The sequence below is a fragment of the Cryptomeria japonica genome, chromosome 5 (genome assembly GCF_030272615.1).
Source record: "Cryptomeria japonica chromosome 5, Sugi_1.0, whole genome shotgun sequence".
Lineage (NCBI taxonomy): Eukaryota > Viridiplantae > Streptophyta > Pinopsida > Cupressales > Cupressaceae > Cryptomeria > Cryptomeria japonica.
The window spans coordinates 170,380,639-170,405,396 of NC_081409.1; the positions used below are offsets into that span (position 1 = coordinate 170,380,639).

General features: G+C 34.3%; 1 long non-coding RNA gene across 2 annotated transcripts; it reads right to left on the reverse strand.

The window, feature by feature from the left end:
- Window positions 1-1,083: 1,083 nt before the first annotated feature.
- LOC131032230 (uncharacterized) lies at window positions 1,084-3,544 on the reverse strand. Of its 2 annotated transcripts, XR_009103404.2 has the most exons (5): window positions 3,221-3,544; window positions 2,379-3,097; window positions 1,671-1,765; window positions 1,424-1,514; window positions 1,084-1,339 (listed from the first exon to the last, which is right to left on the reverse strand). It is a non-coding gene; the product is annotated as an uncharacterized LOC131032230 (long non-coding RNA). The 2 variants fall into 2 exon arrangements; XR_009103403.2 differs by having other exon boundaries at window positions 2,379-3,541.
- Between the last annotated feature and the right edge of the window lie 21,214 nt (window positions 3,545-24,758).

A 24,758-nucleotide genomic window follows, 5' to 3' on the forward strand; every position in this document is an offset into this window, starting at 1 on the left:
TGTCGCCAGGCTAGTACTATTGCAATCGGCTCAACCCAGTTTTTATTAACTTGTTATTATTCAATTATTTTTTCACCAATTAGATCAATGATTTATTTCCTTCCATGTTTATTTTTTAATTTTGCGGGAAACTATAAAACTAATTGAATGATATTATAGTTAAGATTAAATGAACTAACATAAAAAATAATTTAAAACTATGTCATGTTACATAATCTATACAGAATATTGAATCCCAACATTAAATATAACTAAACACTAAACCAAACAAAAATTAAATTGAACCATAACAAAAATTGTAACTTTAACCGTAAACATAGTTGAATACCAATCCTAATTACTTAATAGTGTTATTTAAACTCTAACCCTTACTATTGAATGCAAATTTTATTAGGGTTCATTATAACAATATAATAATGAAAAAAAAAAAATATTGTGGGGATGTTTTGATTGTGACTACTTAGATGAATAATGAAAATTTTGGTATGTACTAGTTTGATTGATTAGCTATTCATTGAATATAATTAATACAGGATAAATTAATAATCTCTTCTATTTTCTAATTGTTTGCAAATAACATATTCAATTACTATTACAAATCTACACAGAAGTACTCGCCACTAAGTGGCACTTGTTAGACAATGTAAGTAGAATATATACCTAAAAAACTATCTCTTAACAATTTTTATATAAAATTATCTAAGATAGATAAGCTTGTTAGTATTTCATATCTATAACTCTTTACTTACATTGCGTTAAAAAGTTTATATTATAATTTTGAGTATCTTCTCTCTACATATTAAATTTTTATTTTCAACCTGAATTTTTATCATTTGAACACTTTTTAAATATAAAATAATGTAAAAATGTATATTTTTTATTTATAAAAAATAAATTGAAAGGTAATGTAAATTGAAAAATTATCAATAAATTTTACTTAAAAAATGATTCATTTGGAGTTCAAATTGAGAAGGGATTGAAATATGATATCATTTTTATATATAAAAAACTACAATAAATGAATAGATCAAAAGGCTATATTTCATATTGTAAGATAAATGACAATATATTAACAAGTTTAAAAAGAATATTTATAATCCTGGTCACATTCATCAACAAGCAATATATGTTCTTTTGAGCTCCAACAATATATGAATTTTCTATAGAGCCACTTCAATTTAAGAAGCACCAACATAATACCAAGTTTACATAGAAGCACTTCAAAATTACATGTTCTTTTAAGCTCAGCAAGATATGAATAGAGCCACTTCAATCTAAGAAGCACCAACATAATACCAAGTTTACATAGAAGCACTTCAAGATTTGGGATCCACTTTTCCTGCAATACCCAAAATAATGATTAATTAGAAATGTATAAATTTATAATAAAATAAATATTATCTTGTGGAGAAGAAACATATACCTGATCTACAATTATATGATTTTTGAGCTTCAACATGAAGCACCAATATAATCCAAGCTTCTCTATAGGCAAGTCAAGGTAGAGGTTTTTTCTGTAATATCATCCAAATAAAGACTACTCAATGTATAATCTTAAAATTAAAAAATATTATGAAAATTTTCAACTAATATCATCCAAATAATGTTTACTTAGAAATGTATAAACTTATAATAATAAAAAGATTATTTTGTTTAGAAAACATATATACCCAATCAAGAATTTAATAGTTTTGTGAGCTTCAACATGAAGCACCAACATAATATCAAGTTTCCATAGATCAAGCTAAGGGATGATAAAATTTTCCTGTACAACACATATGCACACACAATATAAAGAAACAACTTAATAGTAGTGATTATATAAAAGCATTGATCATAATTTATAACATACAACTATTTTATTAGTAACAAAAAATTATTCAATTTTGGTTAGATAATCATAATGTATACAAAATCAATATAAACAAAATTTCAAAAAAAATATTACTTAATACAAAGACATTATGAAAGAAAATTAAAAAAAATGAATATTGAAGATTTAAAAATGCCCATCTTCTTTAATAGTCTTCGTTTCCATAATTTTTGAAATCTCTCCCTCTCCTAATTTCTTCTATCATAGACAATCTTCAAATGTTCATTTTCTTTATATTCATTTATAATGTCTTTGTATCATATAACATTATCTTAAAACTTAATTTATATTAACTTTGTATACATATAACCATCTAACTAAAATGAAAAATTTATTATTACTAATAAAAAAATATAAATTTTAAATTATATTAAATAATTAATTCAATCAACACACCATTAAAATGCTAAATATAATCATTAACTACTTTTATCTCATCCTCAACTTAAAATATAATACTTTTTAATAAAACCATAAACTATAGAAAACATATTTTATTAAATACATTTAATCGTAAATCGGCCATGGCATATAAAACAGAAAGTAATGATTAAATGCTTTGACCAAACATGCCGCTCCATAACAAGCTTGACCGCTTTCAGCACCTGCCATTTCCTGCGCAGAACAAATACACTGACAATATAAAGAACAGCGCAGAACAGATACGCAACCGCAGAAAACAAAAAGTAAAGTAAAGTAAAGTAATGCTTTCAGCTTAACATTACACATTACCCACAATGAATTAGAAGGACCCCTATGACATTCTCACCCCACACAAATACACAGACAATCATAAATCAGGCCTCCATCAAATACCTATTGCACTTTTTAGAGAGGTAGGGGTGCTGTACCTGATTTCTGCAGTCTTAAGAAAGACCATTAAAAGATTTGGTTCAGTACATGTGAACATTACCCATAATGAATTAGAATTCTCACCCCACACAAAAAAGTTCAAAACATTATCACGATTCACAATTCAATTTATAAGAGCTTCTATAAGCTTAACATTTTTCTGAAACGTAAGTGTTGTACGAAATCATTTAGAGAATACCAAAACGACAGAAATGTACAAAAGTGAAGCTAAAATTCCATCATGTAGTTGGATGAATTGAATGGACATTTTGTAAATAAATATGTTTTCAATGCTTCATGATCAATTTGGTTGTGGAGAACGACATCTACATCTAAATAACCAGCGCGACCGCGTAAAGCACCGGCCATTTCCTGCACAACATGGAAAATCAACAGAAAACGTAGACAATAGGTAAAAACACTTCTTCGAAACACTCTTAAAATGCACACAATGTATACACAGTCCTATCAAACACTTGAAAATGCACACAAGACCTATCAAACACTTGAAAATGCAGAGTAACTCCCTTCAAACAGCCTGTGACTCTCAGCGCAGAGCACAGAACAGAAACACAGAAAGGAAAGAGTCCCTTCAAACACCCTGTGACTCTCAGCGCATAGCAGAAACAAATTTAACTAAAATTCAAAGGATAATTTGTGCAAAAATAAAGATGAAAGCCTAACAAGACAACTTTAAGAGACTTACAACACACAGAGAGTCGTGTGTTTTTGCTATGAAAAGTGGAGCGGTGGGAGTGGGTTTATATAGGAGGGAGAGTAGGGTATAAACTCCCCTGGCCTTCACCTCTCCAACACTGCAAACGCACCACGCAAGTTGCCCTGACTGTACTCAGGGACACAAGAGGGTGTTCGAAATAAAATATCTGCATCAGCTCTCATCTATCTATAGAGAGGAAGAAGAAAGAGGCTAAATATAGCCTATGAAACAAATCATCTATCTATATAATAATGGGGATCACAGTCGATATTATCTAGTATTTGGTTTCTTGAAACTCCCACCAGTTCCGTCGTTTCCTTCCTGATATTCGATGTCAGTCTAGTGCACGACAGCCATATCGGGAGCCACTAAAATCTTTATTAAATATACGTAATTTTGGTGTCTAAGACTTTAGCTTTTTCTTAATAAATTTTAATATTTATTCAATACAATATTACTTTCATTTTAAAGAACAAGCAAAGCCATATTAAAAAGAACAAATATTGCCATATTTTGAATTTGAATTCAACATGATAATTTATAGGAAAGAAGAAGTGATCAACATTTGTTAATAAATAAATTTAAATGATTATTTTTAAGTAATTTATTATATCAAAGGTACTCATGATCTACAATCGATAGGGATTTTTAGTCATACAAGACAATTGAATCTATCTTAATCATCTATGACTATAAAATGCATTTAGTTGTCATTAGTCAATGTGTCAGAGTGATTGTAATCATGTTCCATGAGATATTCTCACCCACCATGATTAAAACACAGCTACACCTTCATACAAGAAACAATTTGATGTGGACTATTGTCACCTAGATACGTGTCTCCTCCATCATAAGCATGGTAGGAAGATAGTTTCTCCTTCTAAGGAGTCATAGGATATGAAAAACTTGAATTAATTAAATAAATACCTCTATCCTTTTCTCCTCTCTATTTATATTTCATCCTCCCTCTATCCTTTTCTCCTCTCTATAGTTGTGCTTTGTTCCTTTGAAATAAGCCTGCCTAAAAATTTATTCAGCCTATTAGCCATACCCTTATATATGACTTTGTAAATAGAGCTGTAGAGGGATATGGGTCTATAATCAGCCATGGTCTCACAATTTTGCTTCTTAGGAATCGACAAAATCAACATGTTATTGATCTCCTTTATAAACCTCTTCTTTCTCCTAAAATCCTCAATCACTCTGGGAATATCATTCCCCATGAACTCCCAACATTTCTGAAATAATTCCACAAAAAAGTTATCCGTGTTGCCTTGATGATGATTGTAATGAATGACTTCATAATTGTAAACTATAATGAAGACATGATATGAGATGATATGATGCGAGATAGAAGTGTTAAGTTATTGAAGGTATTGCATAATATGTTGGTGATGCAGTTTGAGTGCGCAGAAGAGGATCTATTCAAGCAAGTTGTGCTACTTCTAGATCACACCACCTGTTGTTTTCTAATCACTACAACAGTCAAATTGCGTAATCGGGTAAGCTCTAACAAGCTTCATTGTACAAATCCTTTAACAAGGTGATCCATTAGTTTGGATTCTGAAACCTCGACTGAGGTTACTCCTAATAGGGTACTACCTTAACAAGGTATGGATCCTAACAGAGCTTTGGGATCTTTAATGGGATTCGCTCTTAGCATAGCACTTTTGTAGATCTTAACTAGTCAGTTACCTATTACTGCAGATAGTTAACTTGTGAGTCCCATCTCACCGTGGTTGTTCCCATTTGGGTTTTCCATGTATAAACACTTGTGTTATGGTGGAAGTTTTACTTATTGTGGATTCTTTAACATCATTTTGGATTGCATGCATAGTGTTGAGTGAACTTATTAAGTATATCTACTAGTTAGTGTTTAAAGTAGTATTGGTTGTGGTGTCACTGATTCACCCCCCCCCCCTCTCAGTGCTTTATAAGTCTATCAATTGGTATCAGAGCCTAACTTCTTTAAGGCTTAATTGCCTAGAAGGAAACCCTAAAGCCACCATGGGGGATATGAGCTACTTTGAGATGGCTAGAGTGCTTAAGGCTACCAAGGAAGAGCTTGAAACCCTAAGGGTTAGATTTAAAGCTTCACAAGTGAAAAGGAGAGAGATGACTAAATAACTATTGGAAATAGCTGATAATAGTTCTTCAGATGAAGTTAACATTGATACATTAGCTAAAGAAGTTGAAAATCTTAACGGTGAAAAGCTAAATCTGAGAAGAGAGTTAGAAGCCCTAACTATCCACATGATTCAAGTACTGGAAGCTAGGAGGGCAGTTGAAGATCTTGTCAAAGAAAGAGATCATGAGATTGCTAAGATCAAACAAGAAAATGCAACTTTGCATGAGCATTGGCACGTAGAAAAAGAAGAAAAAGAGGCTTTGCAACTAGATCTTGAAATGGCATCATCCCTAAGAGAGACTCTTACAAAACACAATGAAGATCTTACCATAGAGCTCACTGAGGCTAATGGAAAGCTGGAAAAGTTCAATAAAATTTCTACGATGCTCGATGAGAAAGATCCAATCACAAAGGATGAAAGGTGATACATCTGGACTAGGCTTTAACACATCTGAGAAAGGAGAGTCTTCTGGTACAAATAGCAACATTCACAAGGGTAAAACTACTCCTAAGGCTAACAAGCCTACTGATAAGAAAGTTTTTAAACCTATCTGCTTTGTCTGTCATAAACCTGGACATACTGCAAATGTGTGTAGAAATAGACCCAATGGGAATACAAGCTACAATGCAAATACTGGGTATACATCTAAGAGATTTGAAGTTCATTGTTTTACATGCAATATGTATGGACATAGATCAGTTGAATGCAGATATGGAGCAAATAACCTAGTACCTCACATGAATCCAAGATGTAATGGTAACTGGAGGGCAAGTACAAGCTAATGAGTCACAAATTCGTGGAAGTCTGCATGTTGGAAAATGCGCTCCTCAAAACGGGCCCTCATTTCCAAAGCTGGAAAAGTTCAATAAAAGTTCTACCATGCTGAATGAGAAGATCCAATCACAAAGGATGAAAAGGTGATACATCTAGACTAGGCTTTAACACATCTGAGAAAGGAGAGTCTTCTGGTACAAATAGCAACATTCACAAGGACAAAACTGCTCCTAAGGCTAACAAGCCTACCGGTAAGAAAGTTTTTAAACCTGTCTGCTTTGTCTGTCATAAACCTGGACATACTGCAATTATGTGTAGAAATAGACCCAATGGGAATACAAGCTACAATGCAAATACTAGGTATGCATCTAAGAGATTTGAAGGTCATTGTTTTACATGCAATATGTATGGACATAGATCAGTTGAATGCAGATATGGAGCAAATAACCCAGTACCTCACATGAATCCAAGACCTAATGGTAATTGGAGGACAAGTACAAGCTAATGAGTCCCAAATTCGTGAAAGTCTCCACGTTGGAAAACGTGCTCCTCAAAACGGGCCCCCATTTTAAAAAAATGGGGGCCCGTTAATGGTTCGGGCTCTTGAGCCGAAAGGTGACGTGGGCTCGAAGCTAAAGTAAATGGGGCCCTCATTTGTAAAAAAAATTAAATTGTATTTTTACCCCTTTTTTGGGCGAATTTTTTTATTTTCACCGTGACAGTAAATTGAGAAGAGGAGATAAAAAATGGGCCCTTGTGCTATGGATTCCATTTCAAGCCTCCAGCACTATCCCAGGTGCAGATTCAGTCATCTATTTTAACATTTCATAATTTTCTTGTATATTTTTCTTGTTTTTTGTGTATTATTTAGCTTTTTTTTGTATTATTTTAGTTTTTTTTAAAGTAGCCTATAAATAAGTTAGTTTTTATATTTGTAAATTCTTGATTTTGATCTAAAATATTCTTCAATAGTTAACCCTAAACCCTAATCAACAAATTTATAAATCAAAACCAAACCTAGATAGTTAACAAAACAAAATATCAAATTAGATATCTCAGAAGCATCAAAACAAAAACCAAATCGAAACAAAAACAAAAACGAAAATGAAATCGAAACAAAAACAAAAACGAAAACGAAATCGAAACAAAAACAAAAATGAAAACGAAATCAAAACAAAAACAAAAACGAAAACAAAATCGAAACAAAAACAAAAATGAAAACGGAATCGAAACAAAAAAAATGAAAATAAAATCTCCAACACTTAAACTATACTAATTCAACATGTTTACTTAGTATGATAGGACCAACTATGGACCTATTATGCCATGATGGCATAATAGGTCCTATTATGCCATGACATTGCATAATAGTGTAGCGTCCTAAAATTGCGACACTTGCAATTTCGACTGCATTTTGGTCTTCACGATGGCGACGCAACACGGAACCTGAATGGAAACCCCGAAACTTGTCCACGACACCAAAAACTGCATTTTCAAGCACCTTGGCCTGAACCTCCTTTGCACCCTGCTGTCCCGGGAGGTGGGACCAGAGCGCCCAGCGCCCTGGTCCCCCAAGACCATGGCGCCCAGCTCCCTGGTCCCTGGGTCCTATTTTGGGCCCGGTCTCTTTTGGACTTCGGGTCTTTATGTTTGCAAATTGGAAAATTATCTTTCCTAGTCGGCCTAAGGTCGGGAAAATCAGTCTATCAGCCCTAATTGACAAGTATATAAACTACATTTTCCTCTCTCATTTGGATGGAGACATACATGAGGGAAAAAGCGTGGAAACTATATTCAAGCATTCAAGCATTCAAGCATTCTTTCAAGCAATTGATCATTCTAAGTCTCCATTCAAGGCTAAGTGTTGCATTCAAGACAAGGATTCAACCATTGAAGAGGAGATCACTTACAACATACAACATACAACATCTATACCTTCGCACATAAGGATACAAACATCCTTACAACAAGGTTGCAGGTACGCGGCTGAAATTGAAGATCTGGAATCCTTGTGCAGAGACGAACAGATCCCCCTTCGTTTCGCGGATTTTTCGGAGGACCGTGGCACTCGGGCGCCATCGTCCTGGCAACTTTCGCTCAAATTTGCAGGACAGCGCTGTATCGACATTTTACTGCTAATTCCAGGTCCGCAGCTTCATACTGTATTCCTATCTCAGTTTATAAGCGAATCTTTCTCACTTTCTATGCATTCCTAGCTTAATTCTTCTATGCACATTCTTTACAAAAGAGGGTAGCCTTGCTGTCATAACCCTTGAAACTCATTTAGCATCCAATCTTGCATTGCGTGGGATTGGATCTTGTGGGTTTCAACCCCTCTTTTGAATGTAAAGTCTCCCAAGTGAAAACCATCAATCCTAGCAACCTCGCTTCTCTCTCCTTGGAGTTGGAAGAGGGGAGAGCAACTAGGGTTCGATCGCGATTTTCCGCTTTACATTTTGGTGAACCCGACATGAACATCCTTTCTGATTATTCATGGTTAGATCTGAAAATTGGATTCCTTGATTACATTTCCATGTTTGATCTTTTGCAAATTTTAGAGGTTGATTGCATGAAAACCCTAAATTTTCTTTTTAGTAATTGAACTTGCGAAATGTCTAAATGTTAATGCTTGTTTCAGATCTACCCTTCTATTACAAATTATCAATTCATATTTGTGCTTTAATTTTGAAAATTAAGTGGTTAAGTGTCAAAACCCTAATTTTTGAAACCCTCTTGATTCAACCTTTGTCCGACAATTTCACTGATCAAAACATCTCCAAATTAGCTGTAACTTTGGATTCCGCAATAAAATCACAATATCTTTCATCCCTGAAAATTTGGAAAAAAGTTGCGAGGACCGTGTGCACTCTGAGCGCCATCGTCCCCGACATTTTTTCTGAAATTTTGGGAGCTAGATCTTACTGTATTTTCCTGCTAAAATCTAGAATTTTGGCTGATTTTATCAATTATAACACTTTCAAAATTAAAGTCAAAGTTGGTCTAGGGATTGCTTGGATTAACGCTTCTAATCATTCAAAAATCATTGAAATTGAAATTTTGTGTCAAAATTGTGTTCTTACTGTCCTAAATCTGAAAAGTGTGTTTGCATTCATTCGAAATTTCAGTGCTTTATTCAAATTCCTACAATTTGTGACTTTTGAAATTAAGTGCTTAATTACAACAACTTTAATTTCCGCTTTCAAAATTGAATTTTGCGTGAAATTGAGTCAATTTTTAAATTTCAAAATTTGCATTGCTCTTGACATTCCCTCTAAAATCATAACATTCAAAATTTCAGTTTCCCTCTCTTTTTTCAAAATTCAAATTTTGCATTTTTCGACAATCTTGGTAGGGTTCAATTTTGAGATTGCAACTTTAATTTGGCCTATCTACAGATCGTAAAATCACTCAATTTTTTCAGATTAGCTCTAAAATCATCATAACTTTCATCCCTGCAAATTTCGAAAAAAGTTGCCGGGACCGTGTGCACTCCGAAGCGCCACGGTCCCTGACATTTTTTCTGAAATTTCGGGAGATTGTCCTGATTATATTTAACAGCTTAAATCCAGAAGATTGGCTGATTTTACTGAAAATTGCTACCTCTAAAAATCAAAATTTTCTCTCCCTCTCTATTGCATGAGTTTTACAACAATAAGCCCTACTTACACTATTCCCGTTAGACGAAGCCTTAGAATTAAGTCTTTCCAAGGTTTAATTACTGAGGAGATGGAACCTAATTTGAATAGCCTTGTTAACGAGGACATGGGTAATTCCTCTAATCCTCCTAATGATGAAGAAGCTCTCCATGAGGTTTCTGAAGAACAAATTTCGAAATTGGATAACCAATTTGACGATTTTCGACAATGGATGTCTCAAGAATACCTTGATAGTCAAGCTCTTCCTTTAATTGAGGGTCTAAAACGTATGCTTCAAAGTGATAAGAATGGAATTGATATTTTGCGTGGTATTGCACACATTGTGGATTCAAATGTGATGCCTATGAAAAGTTGTGCCGAAACCTTAGGTTATACACAACCTCCTACTCAAGACAATCGTTCTATTCCTTTGACGACTTCTATTGCTAGCATACCTACTTTTACATCAAACATAATGACTACTTCAACACAAGACATTCCTCCTATGATCACTAATCATGGGGGCAATCCTTCTTCTTCAATTAACCCTCTTCCTTCATTCAATCCAACTTCTTCATTCATTCCTTCAGTGAGTGTTCCTCTTATATCTCCACAAATGAACATGACGCAAGGGGGCAATTCATTTAACCATTCCATTCCTCCTTGTAGTGTTCCTCCTGTCCAATCATCTCCTATGACTAACTATCATAGTGTCCCACCACCTTACTCTCTACCTTCTTTCAATAACATAACACCTCCATCACAATCTAACACGTCTAATATGAACTCTTCGACTGAAGCGACCATTAACAATCTTGCACAAACTGTCTCTTCTTTACGGCAACAAATTGCCTCTATGAATCAATCTAAGTTTAGTGTGCCCACATTTGATGTTGCGAGCCCACTTTCTCTTGATATTGTTCGAGCTATTCCCCCTAAACATGTTGAAATTCCACATTTGGAGCTTTATAATGGTAAGGGTGATCCTCTAACACATGTTAAGACCTTTCAAACAATATGTACTGATTTTGCTTATGACCAAAGGTTGCTTGCAAAATTGTTTACTAGAACATTAAGAGACAAAGCCCTACAATGGTATTGCTCGTTGCCTTCTTATTCTATTACTTCTTTCGAACAACTTGCAAATGCTTTTATTCAACAATTTCAAAACAATATAAGTCCTAAAGTTACTTTGATTGATTTAATGCATTGTAAACAAGGTGTTAAAGAAAAAGTGACTGATTTCATTGGTAGATATAAGCATTTGTATGCTCAAATTTCTTTTCCAGTGCCTGACAATGATATTCAAAGAATCTTCATTTCTAATTTACAAAAAGATATTCGAGACAAACTCCTATTTTCTGAGTTTACTTCTTTCCAACAGTTGTGCGCAACTCTTCACAATTATCAACTGACTGTGAGTCAAATGGAACAATCACATCCTATGAATCCGAGTGATAAGGGTGATAGTAGTCAACAACCATTTGGGAAGTTTAAACCGAACAGAGAGTCCATCAAATTCAATGAAAACATCATCAACAACAATGTGAATGCAACATCAGGTGTGTCTCCTATTTCTAAGTTATTCAAGAGAGAAAGAAAGTTTACTCCTTTGAATGAATCATTGCATAGTATTATGAATAAGTTATTGGAACAAAATGTGCTTACTCTTCCTCCTATAAGGCAAATTGATCCTGCAAAGATTACTTCACCCTATTTTGATAACAAATCTTTTTGTTAATTTCATCGTCATCCTGGGCATGATACTGAAAAATGTTTTGCTTTAAAGGGTAAAATTCAAGATTTGATTGATAATAATACTATCTTTGTTTCTGGTGTGCATGATAAAGGCAATACATCTGTAGCTCCTCCTAACCAAAATCTTCAGATTTTCACTGATCCATTGCCTTCTCATACCTCTAATGCGATTGATACTACCGATTCCTCTATCTCACCTGATGATCTCGTGTCTATGACTCCGAATGTGATTAACTTTGTAGAGCAGCAGAAAATCCCTAAAGAACCTTCCATCACATTTGATTCTAGTGAAACTATCAGAGCACCTGATGGTCCTTTATATATAGTTGCAAAAGTCAAGAATACACCTTGCCATGGAGTGCTTATTGATCCTTCGTGCATGGTTAATGTTATTACTGAAGAATTTCTTTTTACTTTGCAATTGAATCAAGTGATATATGACAAAACAGATGTGATTGTGAAACTATTTGATGCATTTTCTTCTCCTGCAATTGGTTCTATTACATTGCCTATTGAGGTCCATAACAAATCCCTTGATGTGAACTTTGCTATTATTCCTTCATCCGAACAATTTCGTGTGAAGCTTGGCTATCCTTGGCTATCTTCCATGAAAGCTATTGCTTCTCCTATTCATAAGTGTTTGAAATTTCCCCATAATGGTGAAGTTGTTACTGTCAATCATAGTCTCTTTAAACCAGCTGAAAGAACTTCTAGCGTTCCTATTGATTACTTTTGGCCTAAACAATTCCAATCTCTTCCTCCGCGAAGTGATCATCTTTTCAAATCTTATCAAAAGTGGAAAACAGATATGATCTTATCTCTAAGTGAACCTAGAACACCCAAACTTGATATTCCTATCATTCTTGAGAAGGAAGTTCTTCCTTTGAAAGATAAAACTAATGTCTTTCCTCAAGAAGATTCCCAACCCATCCCTATGGATGTGACTATGTCTATGCCTAATAAACCTTCTAAAAGTAGACCTATACCTCCTCGTCATGATGGACTTGGTCTTCTTCCTAAACCAAATATTCCTCCTTTGTATGGAGCAGTCCCTCCTCCTTCTTTTTATAGAGAGAAGAGACCTTCTTCTTCTCCTATTATCCAGCCTAAGAGACCACAACCCAAACACCCAAGTGATAAGGATGAGAACATTCCTCCTCCTCAATCTTCTTCACTTCCTACTAAGACTAGACAAAATCGTTCTGCACGTGAACGCCGACGAAAGCGTCGTCTTAGAGCTCAAGCAGCTGCTTCTCAAACTTTGCAATCTCCAAAAACACCTTCAACAAGCATTATTCCATTTTCTCCAAATTCTCCTAAACATAAGATGCATGATGGTCTTGATCCTGTGTGAATTAAAGACCCTATTTTTATAAATCTTGATGATGATATAGATGAAAATGTTATTCATGATGAACATGTTACTTCTCTTGCTTCTGATAGTGAATATGAACTTGTTGATATTGATAACCATTTATCTAACGAATTTTCTAAAGCACTTATCCTAGCTCCTAGACAAGAACAGCGTGGCTTGGAACATGAACATAGCCCTTGTTTGGATCTTGTGATAGCTCCATCTGCTGTGTTGAATGTTCCTCCTCTAGCGTGTTCCCTGCCTTCCCGAAACATTGATCAGCAAGATCGGGGGGTAGATGACGTGCTAGACTAGTTACATTAGCATAGCAGATTCTCTCCTCCTCTCTTGTGTTACTTCTTCTATACGTTATTCTCATTCTTCTATTTGTTGTCCTTAGTGTTGTCTACTTGAGGACGATGCAAAGCATTGAGATCTCTTTTGGTCTCTCTCATGTTGACTCAAAAGACACATGTGTTCCCTTCTTCTAGGTGACCTTCCTTGATTGGGGAATGAAGAACAATTATGCATACATACATATGATATACATGAATTATCATACAGCATACTGACCCCGAGGAAAGCGAAGTCACCTCGTGCTTTGTGTTTTGTGTCTATTATCCTTGGGTTTATCTCACACTTGGGGGCTAAATCCTTGCGATAACGTGCTCCTTTCCTTTCTCATTTCTTATGTGTATCACTACGTTAAAACAATCACCCCCGTTGAGGCGTGTGCGATCGCTTTAACGTAGGGGGGCATACACCCTATCTATCCCTTCAGGATACATGAAAATTTCTTGGAGAACTCAGCTTTGCCTTGAAAATTTTTGGTATTTCTCTTGCATGACTCATAGTGAGGGAACCTTACTACTGACAGTCATGGTTCTCCCTCGTGATCTTCCCTTTTACTTTGTCAATCGAAGTCGTAAGATCCTTAGTCCACTGGGGGCTTGGTGTGTCTTGCCTCCTTGACGTGGTGAAAGTCTTTCAATATTGTTTCCTTGTACTTTACCAGAAGTATGAGCATACATACTCCCGCTAAAGTGGGGGCTAAATGTAGCGTCCTAAAATTGCGACACTTGCAATTTCGACTGCATTTCGGTCTTCACGATGGCGACGCAACACGGAACCTGAATGGAGACCCCGAAACTTGTCCACGACACCAAAAACTGCATTTTCAAGCACCCTGGCCTGAACCTCCTTTGCACCCTGCTGTCCCGGGAGGTGGGACCAGAGCGCCCAGCGCCCTGGTCCTTCAGGACCAGGGTGCCCAGCGCCCTGGTCCCTGGGTCCTATTTTGGGCCCGGTCTCTTTTGGACTTCGGGTCTTTATGTTTGCAAATTGGAAAATTATCTTTCCTGGTCGGCCTAAGGTCGGGAAAATCAGTCTATCAGCCCTAATTGACAAGTATATAAACTACATTTTCCTCTCTCATTTGGATAGAGACATACATGAGGGAAAAAGCGTGGAAACTGTATTCAAGCATTCAAGCATTCAAGCATTCTTTCAAGCAATTGATCATTCTAAGTCTCCATTCAAGGCTAAGTGTTGCATTCAAGACAAGGATTCAACCATTGAAGAGGAGATCACTTACAACATACAACATACAACATCTATACCTTCGCACATAAGGATACAAACATCCTTACAACAAGGTTGCAGGTACGCGGCTGAAATTGAAGATCTGGAATCCTTGTGCAGAGACGAACAGATCCCCCTTCGTTTCGTGGATTTTTTGGAGGACCGTGGCGCTCGGGCGCCATCGTCCTGGCAACTTTCGCTCAAATTTGCAGGACAGCACTGTATCGACATTTTACTGCTAATTCCAGGTCCGCAGCTTCATACTGTATTCCTATCTCAGTTTATAAGCGAATCTTTCTCACTTTCTATGCATTCCTAGCTTAATTCTTCTATGCACATTCTTTACAAAAGAGGGTAGCCTTGCTGTCATAACCCTTGAAACTCATTTAGCATCCAATCTTGCATTGCGTGGGATTGGATCTTGTGGGTTTCAACCCCTCTTTTGAATGTAAAGTCTCCCAAGTGAAAACCATCAACCCTAGCAACCTCCCTTCTCTCTCCTCGGAGTTGGAAGAGGGGAGAGAAACTAGGGTTCGATCGCGATTTTCCGCTTTACAAATAGGTCCATTGTTGGTACTATTATTGGATTTTTAAAAACTTATTAATATCTTGTGTATCATTTAACATATCCACACCTAAAGGATTTAGTCTTACATTAAAATTAAAAAAGAGAGAAAAGTAAACATAATTTTTTTATTCATGGGTGAAAACCATTCTTATGACACCTTGGACAAGTACCTTGGCATCATGTATAATTTTTTTAAAAAGTACCCTACACTTAGGAGTATACCATAATCCATTCAAATTCTCTTTATTCTCAACCATCCTTGTCATCATCCATATCACGTATCTCACATTCCTAGTTTTTGACCTTGATTCAAGTGTTTTAATCATTTTGAGACATGTTTTAGGAAAATTCTAATATATATAAAATCTTATTTACAGAGAACTCTTACAAAAAAATTGAGAAGATGAGTAACATATATCCACATCTCTACCAAAGTAGGGAGTATGAGTTGAACATGTGATGCCTACCTAGGTAGATATCTACCCAAGTAATCTTATCCTATCCTCTACGTGCAAATATGCAATACAATAGTTAGCTAAATGCAAGAAAATAATGATGCACCAACAAAGTGAATGTACACATTGAGGTGACACATAACATAAAAGAGAAACCACTAGATATCACATAATTTAATCTTTTATGTTTACTTCATATTCTATTACCCCACTTGTAGAGCATGTTTAATATTTTCTCACTTGATTTCCTTTTTTAATCCTACTTTTACTTCATGTGTAAATTATCTCCTATTTTTACATTATCTAATCTTAATTAGTAACTAGACTAATTTCCCATAATGATTTATGTCTTATATTTTAATCTTTGTTCTATCTTATGATCTTCAAGACTATTTGCTTTACATGTATGTTTATATAGTGTTTTTTTTATCTTATTAAAGCATTATCTTATGTTTGTATATTGGTTAATCTATCTTCTTAAAGTATTATCTTATGTTCATACATTGGGCAATTTATCACTTTAGATCCTTATAATTCCGTGAATTTGTGCATGTATTCTATTACCCCAATTGTAGGGAATGTTTAATATTTTCTCACTTGATTTCCTTTTTTAGTCCTACTTTTAATTCATGTGTAAATTATCTCCTATTTTTACATTATCTAATCTTTATTAGTAACTAGACTAATTTCCCATAATGATTTATGTCTTATACTTTAATCTTTGTTCTATCTTATGATCTTCAAGACTATTTGCTTCACATGTATGTTCATATAGTGGTTTTTTTAATCTTATTAACGCATTATCTTATGTTTGTATATTGGTTAATCTATCTTCTTAAATTATTATCTTATGTTCATACATTGGGCAATTTATCACTTTAGATCATTTTTGTATATCCTTCCATTTATATATAATTATATCTTATGTTCATACATTGGCCTATTATTTTAGAGAATATAATAGATCATCAATCCTTATATATTCTTACACTAGAAGGAGTATCATCTTATTTCCCACTTCTTTATTGATCTTATGTATGAAATATTTTATATTGATTTTAATAGTTGATGCATTTTACAAGAAAAGAATGCATTAAATTGAATATATTATAGATCTATGAAGTTTCATTGAAAGTTTTTATTAAGTTTTGTGCCTAAATTTTATATTTAAAGATTCAATAGTATGTACACGTATATTTTTTTAAGTTTAATATTATATTATATTTCATGTGTATCTCATTCAACAACATAGAAATGTTACTATTTATAAATGTTTTTTTTAAAAACTAAAATAGATTCTTCTTGGACATAGAGTTGTATATAATTCATGTATATCTTTATATATGCAGGAGCTCTTTGTTATCATGGATGTCTTTGACATAGATGAACTATTAGTTGAAAATACCCCACCACAACCCCCTCCTCCTCCTCCTCCACCTCCACCACCACCACCACCACCACCACCTCCACCTCCACTCCCTAGATTGGATGAAATTTGTTTAAGAGAATGAATTAATGAAAACCTACAAGTGATTGAACAAAATATTTCTGCTATCCAAAATGAGCCAATCACGCCACCCCATCTTCTAGAGTTTGCAAAATCAATGCAAACTGTTGTTGAGTCAGTTAGATCTGTTGATTCTCAATTAGATCAATTTCATAGACGATGACAAGAGTTGTGTGATTTTTATGCCGATGATTTAACTTATAGGCAAATCACTGATTTGAAAATAACCAAAGCTCATTTATGTCGATATTTTGCTAACCCAAAAATAAGAGAACCAATGCAACCTAACCAGAAAAGAATTTCAATTAGGTGGTGTGTGCATCCAGAAATGGCTAGACACTTTTGGGATAGATGGTGAATGGTTTTTGATTATCCACCACATCGTATTTATCAGGTCCCTTTTTATTTTTTGAAGAAATTATACTGTGAGTTTCTAATGAACCAAAAACCAAATTATTTTGACATTAAGTCATTCCAGGGTGTTGGTCGTGGAATGCCACAACATAGATTAGGGGCACAAAGTAATAATCCCCTACCAGATCCACCCATAGTTCCACTTGTTGCTCCATCGATTCCTGCAGATGTCCAAAATACATCATTCATTTCGATATTAGATGCTTTGACTTCCCTCACAGGTAACCTGAGTGAGCAAGTTGCTCACATGGCATCCGCTCCTCGATGGATGCCACATATGTGTTCGATTTGTCATGAGATGTGTGTAGGTCCTACTGCTGATGCAGGATCTGCTTCAGTTCCAACTGAGCATGATGCAACAGATGATAGTATGATGACATCATATATGGATTTTCTTTTCTCAGATGATCATCTTGACCAGGTATGGATATATATACATGTACATGTATATATTTTAATACTTCATTAAATATAGGTATAAATTAAGTGCATGGCTTTTTCTATACAATCTAATACTTCAATAAATAAATTTTATTTCTGTAGATAAGGACTACACCTAATATTAGAGTCAATATTACATCTACTGGAACACAACGTAGCACACCTTATGGGGTATAGTATAAATTTCTATCTAGACATTGTACTATCTTTTTAAGTTAATATGTTATCATCGTATACTATATAAATTTTCATGTTGATACATTGAATGCTTCTTTCTCCAGGATTCAGGTCATAAGGGACCCTCTACATCACATCGAGAAGAGGGTCTGACTACTGTGGCACCATCTATGGTATGTATCTTATAATTCATAAATTAAATATGAAATCTTACAACATTGTAACTTAACTTGAAATTATTTAGTACACATATATATGTTCACTAAATATGATTTCATTAAATGCATGTATGTAGGTGGACACTACCACTAGGATAGGTTATCTTCATAATTTTGATCAGAGCCAATTTGAAAGCACATCGACATCCTTTGAGGTATTAATATGCAATACTTAATTTGATCTTATTTTGACTCTTAATTTAAGATTTAAGTGGACACTTTGAATTTGACCTTGTACATGAGTTAGCTAGTACTATATTTGGTGTTGATACTGCACAAGATATTGCTAGAGGAGATACTGGTAGAGGATCTGATGAGCATATGGTAAGTTTGTAACTTAATTTATGAATTCTAACTATATTTTACTGTATATTTGGCTCTGATATGTACTCTTTTATGGACTTTACACATTTGTTTACACATGCACATGCTTTATATATATATGGATAGTTGCAAAATAGGATTAGATCATATATATTTTGTGCATACTTTATATATTTTGTGCACATTAGATATTATGTGGAGTTCATCATGTTACCATTCAGATATATATATGGATTAGATATTATAAGGATAATGTGGACTTGAAATTTTACTGTTTATTTGGCTCTGATATGTACTTTTTTATGGACTTTACACATTTGTTTACACATGCACATACTTTATATATATGGATAGTTAAATAATAGGATTAGACCTGGAAAATAAATACATATGATTAGTTTTTATAATCAGGATGCATTGAATTTAAAATACAACATAAATTATGCACAAACAATATAGTAGTAATTGAGGCCAAGTCTACTCTGAGAGACCTCGAAAAAATAAATACAGATGATTAGTTTTTATAATCAAGATGCATTGAATTTAAAATACAAAGGGATTTGCCTTAAGGGTACCAAAATTTAACTTACTTGTAATTATTCAAAATGAAACATAAAGTATGGACAAATAACTTTGTTTTCATTGATGCCTTCTACTTGTGGTAGACTTGAAACAAAATTTTTCTAGATTAGATTTTATAATTATGATACATGATTTAAAATGCTATATATAATATGCATCAGGACTTTTAAAAGGGAGGTGGATTAAGGGTTCAAATTATAACTTACTTGATATTCATTCTGTTATACCATCTGCATCCTCTCTCTTTTGCAAAGCATCTATAATTGTCTCGTGCTCTTCCATAGAGAGAGTCCATAATTGTTTATTAGCAAGCCTGCCATGATATCTATCCAATTTTATATTAGTTGCCACTACCAAATGCAATTAATGTATAATCTTCTTCTCTAATTCTTAATCTTCAAATGCGGGAAATCCATTCTTTCTTGTTAGATATTTGCGTAGCCAAGTGCCAACAACAACCATAGATCTTGTTGGATAGTCATTAGCTTATGTTTTGGCTCTACACATCGGGCCAACCAATACTCTGTCCCCTCTTCATTGTCCTCTAGTGCAACAACAACATAGACATGTCCTGTGCACAAAACAATTTTATTTTAATATTTAATGAAAAATAAAAACAAAAATATACACTGGAAGATTTCATAAATATGTACTATTTAATAAATCAAAACAAATTTCAAAACAAATTTTACCTTGTATAGGATCTGAAATGCAATCATAGTCATTTGATGCAAACATCTAATCCATATCTTTATCAATTATTTCATGCAGATCATTTGCATCATTGGGTGTCAATGATCTTTGTTGCCATTCTTCAACCCATTCTTTATTCTCACAAAATTCCCAATCTCCGGAAACACAAAACTGACAAAAGCAAGCAAGTTGCCTTGTGAATATAGTCTATGTGTTTGAATTAGAACTCTTAAATGAATGCCATTTAGCTGATCCAATGATGATATTACAATCATGCCGAATATGAATACTATCTTCCTCTATCAACCAGAAGAAATGGCAAATTGCAGAGTTTTTCAGTTGATCCTTTTGACAACTTTGAATTGCACCAATCTACAACTGCACAAGCATCTCTGAATTTCTTTGTATCCACAAATTTCAATTGATCTCTAGCAAGAGCTCTTTTTACACAGCCACCAGCTCCATCGTGTTCCCCTTACGATATCTTGCTTCAACAAAACTCCATAAATGTTGGACATTGGTTATCTTGTGAACTTTGCATAGCCAATAAAACATTCTTGCATTTTTGAATTGTCCAGTGCAGTTATCTGACCATATCATATGTTGTTTCATGTCAATTTCTCTTTCATTAAGATTATCATAAAATACCTCGAAGCAATGCTGAACAAACTCTGAAGAGTGTAATCGATTATCACTAACATAGAAATGATACTCCCTCAAAAAAATTATTTTATCTTCTGTATTGTCATGGTCATATCTATATATAATGTGCACAAATATGGCCACTTGCACTAAGTTGTAGCATTGTGATTGAGTTTCCTCTTGTGGTTTTAGAGTATAATTTTCTACAAAATCCACAACTGATACTATTGTTCCAACTGGAAAGGTGTTCTTGCATATGCAAAACTGTCCTTCAAGCCAACGGGCATGTTGGGAATGTTTCACATATTTTGGAACAATATGAGTTTTAAACTCACTAATAAATGCATTCACACTATTCTATTTTGTAATCAATTCTAAACATTTCCCCATCCTTCCATCCTTTAGAGGGTATTCTCTATTTTTAAATCTCCTAATATCAACCATTTTTTGTCTAAACTCAGATGAAACATGTTCATGCAAACATTCACCTATCAAAGAATAGTTCCCACATAAATTGCAAAGGCCATAAATGCATGAACTGGAAAGAAATAATTGTTCATTAGATGGTTTACAAAATAAACTTCCAATAAAATCTTTTATAGTTTCAGGTGGAACATAAACACCACAATCCTGCACAAGATCATTGCCATGCAACATACAACGTATCTATCGAAAAACATCATAATAGTAACGAAACTGAACATGAGTTTTACAACAACAAGATATTCTTTGTTTATTGATTTTAACATACCAGGGTTTGCATTTTTCAAATGATCTTTGACTAATTCGTAAATTCATTAACATAGATTCATCACTAAATTTTTTAAAGAATTCAGTTTGAGTCATGTCAAGAAGATTTTTTGGATGAGGATCACGAATTTTTGATCCCACCCTTAACTTTAAAACATCTCTAGCATTTCTCGAAACTCTAGTGTTATCATGCCAAAATTTTGCAATTAATTGTTTAGTTTCATCATTTAATTTCATGTCCGCCCTTTGAAGTCTACTACTAAAACTCCAACAATGGTTTAGTGGATCAATTACAATTGTGTCTCTTCTTTCGGCCACTCTTGACAAGGTTCTACGATGTAAGTTCAAATAGCCACTTATATCACTTAACATTCTTTAGGAATGAAATGACATGATGGCAAGATATTCACAAAATGAAGTTGTTGAAAAGAGTATAAACCTTCAAAGTGGATGCAATTTACAAGTATAAAGCTGAACTCCACAAACTCTTCTAGCATTATCCTCTGTACATGTTGAATGGGAGTCTTCAAACAGGTTATGGGCGTAAGCAAGCAACAATGAAGTTTGATAAAATATTTTAAAAGAAATTATCTCATAGCATGTAATGATGCAGGGTATGTTCTAAGTGATGCGTTGTTGAGATGGTCTTCAAAGCTTTCCATCATCTATCAGAGCATCACGATGTGACATGTTCTATTTTGGCAACTGCAGTTAGTTACAAGCATACATCAAAATAGGGCCGAGTGGGTGATATTTTTCCTATCATAATGAAGTATAACTTTCATAGCACTGATTACGCACCCATTCTCAAATGTACGCTTCCAGACATTGGTGATACGAAATTGGGAAATGTGAATCTTTCGGATTTTTGGAAATCAATGGAAAAGAAGGACAAAACTTTGATAGCTCAGAGGTTGCTAGATAGTGGGTCGGCACATGCGGCAGGATACCCCACATCAGTCCAATGCTCGAGATTGTTTTTAGAATGCATGAAAGCATTTAATCAGGAGAAAAAATAAATTAGGACAGCAAAAGGTAATGTGGTGGCTAAACTTGATCCAATCTCTATTTCCATAGTGTTCAGATTGCCTTTCAGAGACCAATTCATAGAGGTAGACAGAGAGTATGCAAATAGTTATTTTGTCAATAATGAAGCCCAATGTCTGAATAATATAACTAGAAAATAGTTGGAAAGACCAAGAAGAGGGAAATCACAACTTCCTAAAATAATACACAGGTCTCTATTGATGAAGGATATAGAAAACATGGTTATTTTCTTGAACCGAGTCATGGGAAATGAAGATACGAATGAATTGAAAGGGCATATGTTTTTGTTCATCAACATCATCTATGAAGGCATACAGTTAATTAATTGGGCAAAGATTATTAGTAGTAATCTTTGTGATCAGCTACTCAAATTAAGAAAGAATTATAACTTCTATATGACATCATATCTCTTTTACGCCATTGCCAAAATGAAGAAATGGCCAGGGTTGAATGTTGAAGGCATTTATGATGATGCAACTTAGATTTACAATTATCATCCATAGCTGTAGTTGGAGGAAAGGTACCAACACTTCAGGCGGGTTAATGATGCCTTTACTATGTTAATAGTAAGAGAACTACAAGGTAACATTGGACTCATAATATCTCCCGAAGCAGCAACATTGGTACATAAGTATGTGTTGGTATTTGGCATAACTGATGCAAATCGGGTGATGCAATTGAAGGTTGATGACTACACCGGTAAAGGATAAACTCTATTTTTGATGAAGAGATTGAGATTCTATTAATAGATGACATGATTAGTTATTTGTGTTGTCATTGTTGGCAATTGATGTTCCTGATGTTTTGTTTTGTCATCTAAGTGATTTGTTTTACCGGAAGACGGGGTTTATCGGTAGTGAGCTAAAGTCTGTGAATTAGGACTTTAACCAATAAAGCGGAATTGTTTTAATTGGATCGATCGATTGGTAATGATTGGTCATTTTTGGTTTGGATGGTGAACTTGTATCATGGAAAGATGTATGTGATGGGAACCAGAACTTTCGATGATTATCGTAAGGCATAGTTCAATTTTTGATGAAGTTCTGCTAAGGTTTTAGTAGGGTTTAAGGACCAGTGAGGAAATCATCAAACCGGTAATGATTTATGTGATGACGATGATCGACAGTAAGTCTACTTAAACTTGGTAACACAACACAACCTGTGTGAAAGATTTAATAGCTATTTTAGCACGATTCAAGGAAGATTTACTTGGGAATCAGCGAAATGCTTTGGAGAGTGTTTTGAGGATATAGATCGGATTTCCATGATGAGTTATGATCAATCAATGATTGATATTGCATTATAATTTGTTTTTATGATCTGTATAGTGATCTATGATGATCTTTTGTGATCTTGTTATAAATTCATGATGTAATTAGGTTTTGTCATCGACCTAGTTGAGATGGCTATTTGGGTTGACACAGTTGATGTTTACTGTGTTGGTGGTCTTAGAGAATGTGCTAAGTCATCCAAGTGAAGTGTGAAATCTACCTGAGAGTTGCAGAGTGTTGTGTCTAACTAGATCTGATAAAGAAAGCAGAGAAGTGCAAGAAAACGGATCATTTTCTTACAATTGTTCCCTAAGAGTTGCAGCAGGTTAAATCCCTTGATCGGTAACATTTTAATAGGCCTTAAACATTTAAGTCCTCTAATAGGAAAACTCTCAAAAGTGTGTTAAATCCTCTCACAAGGTTGATCCTAACAAATTATCAAGCTCCTAATCGATTTGCAAGGCAAATCCCCTATCCGGGTGACTCCTAACAGGGTCTACTCTTAACCGAGCGTATTGTAAGCTTATAACAAGGCGTACTTTGAAAGAGTACAAATATTTGTGGGTGCTAAATCCCACCATGGTTTTTTCCCTATTTGGGTTTTCACGTCAAAATCTTATGGTGTTCATGTGTGGAATGTTTTTCATGTGATGTTCTTGTTTATATTTCATTTCATGCATTATTTTTGATACACCGATTATGATCTTTTATAAGAAGTTTATCAGAGGTTACTGGTACTGATAAGAAGTTGTTTGAGAAACTGTTTGATCTTATTGATAAGGTTAATGAGTTCGTAATTGATCAAGTTTATATGATTACTTTGGTGGTGAAAGTATTGGTAAATGATTTCATTAATGTGTTAAGAAAATCTGATAAAGTTATTAGATCTAAGTACAAAAGTTGAGATATTTGTTAAATAGTTTCAGATCTGAGATAAGATGAAATAAGTTTAATTTTGAGTTAAAGTTTGAATTGTTCTTAATACTGATTCACCC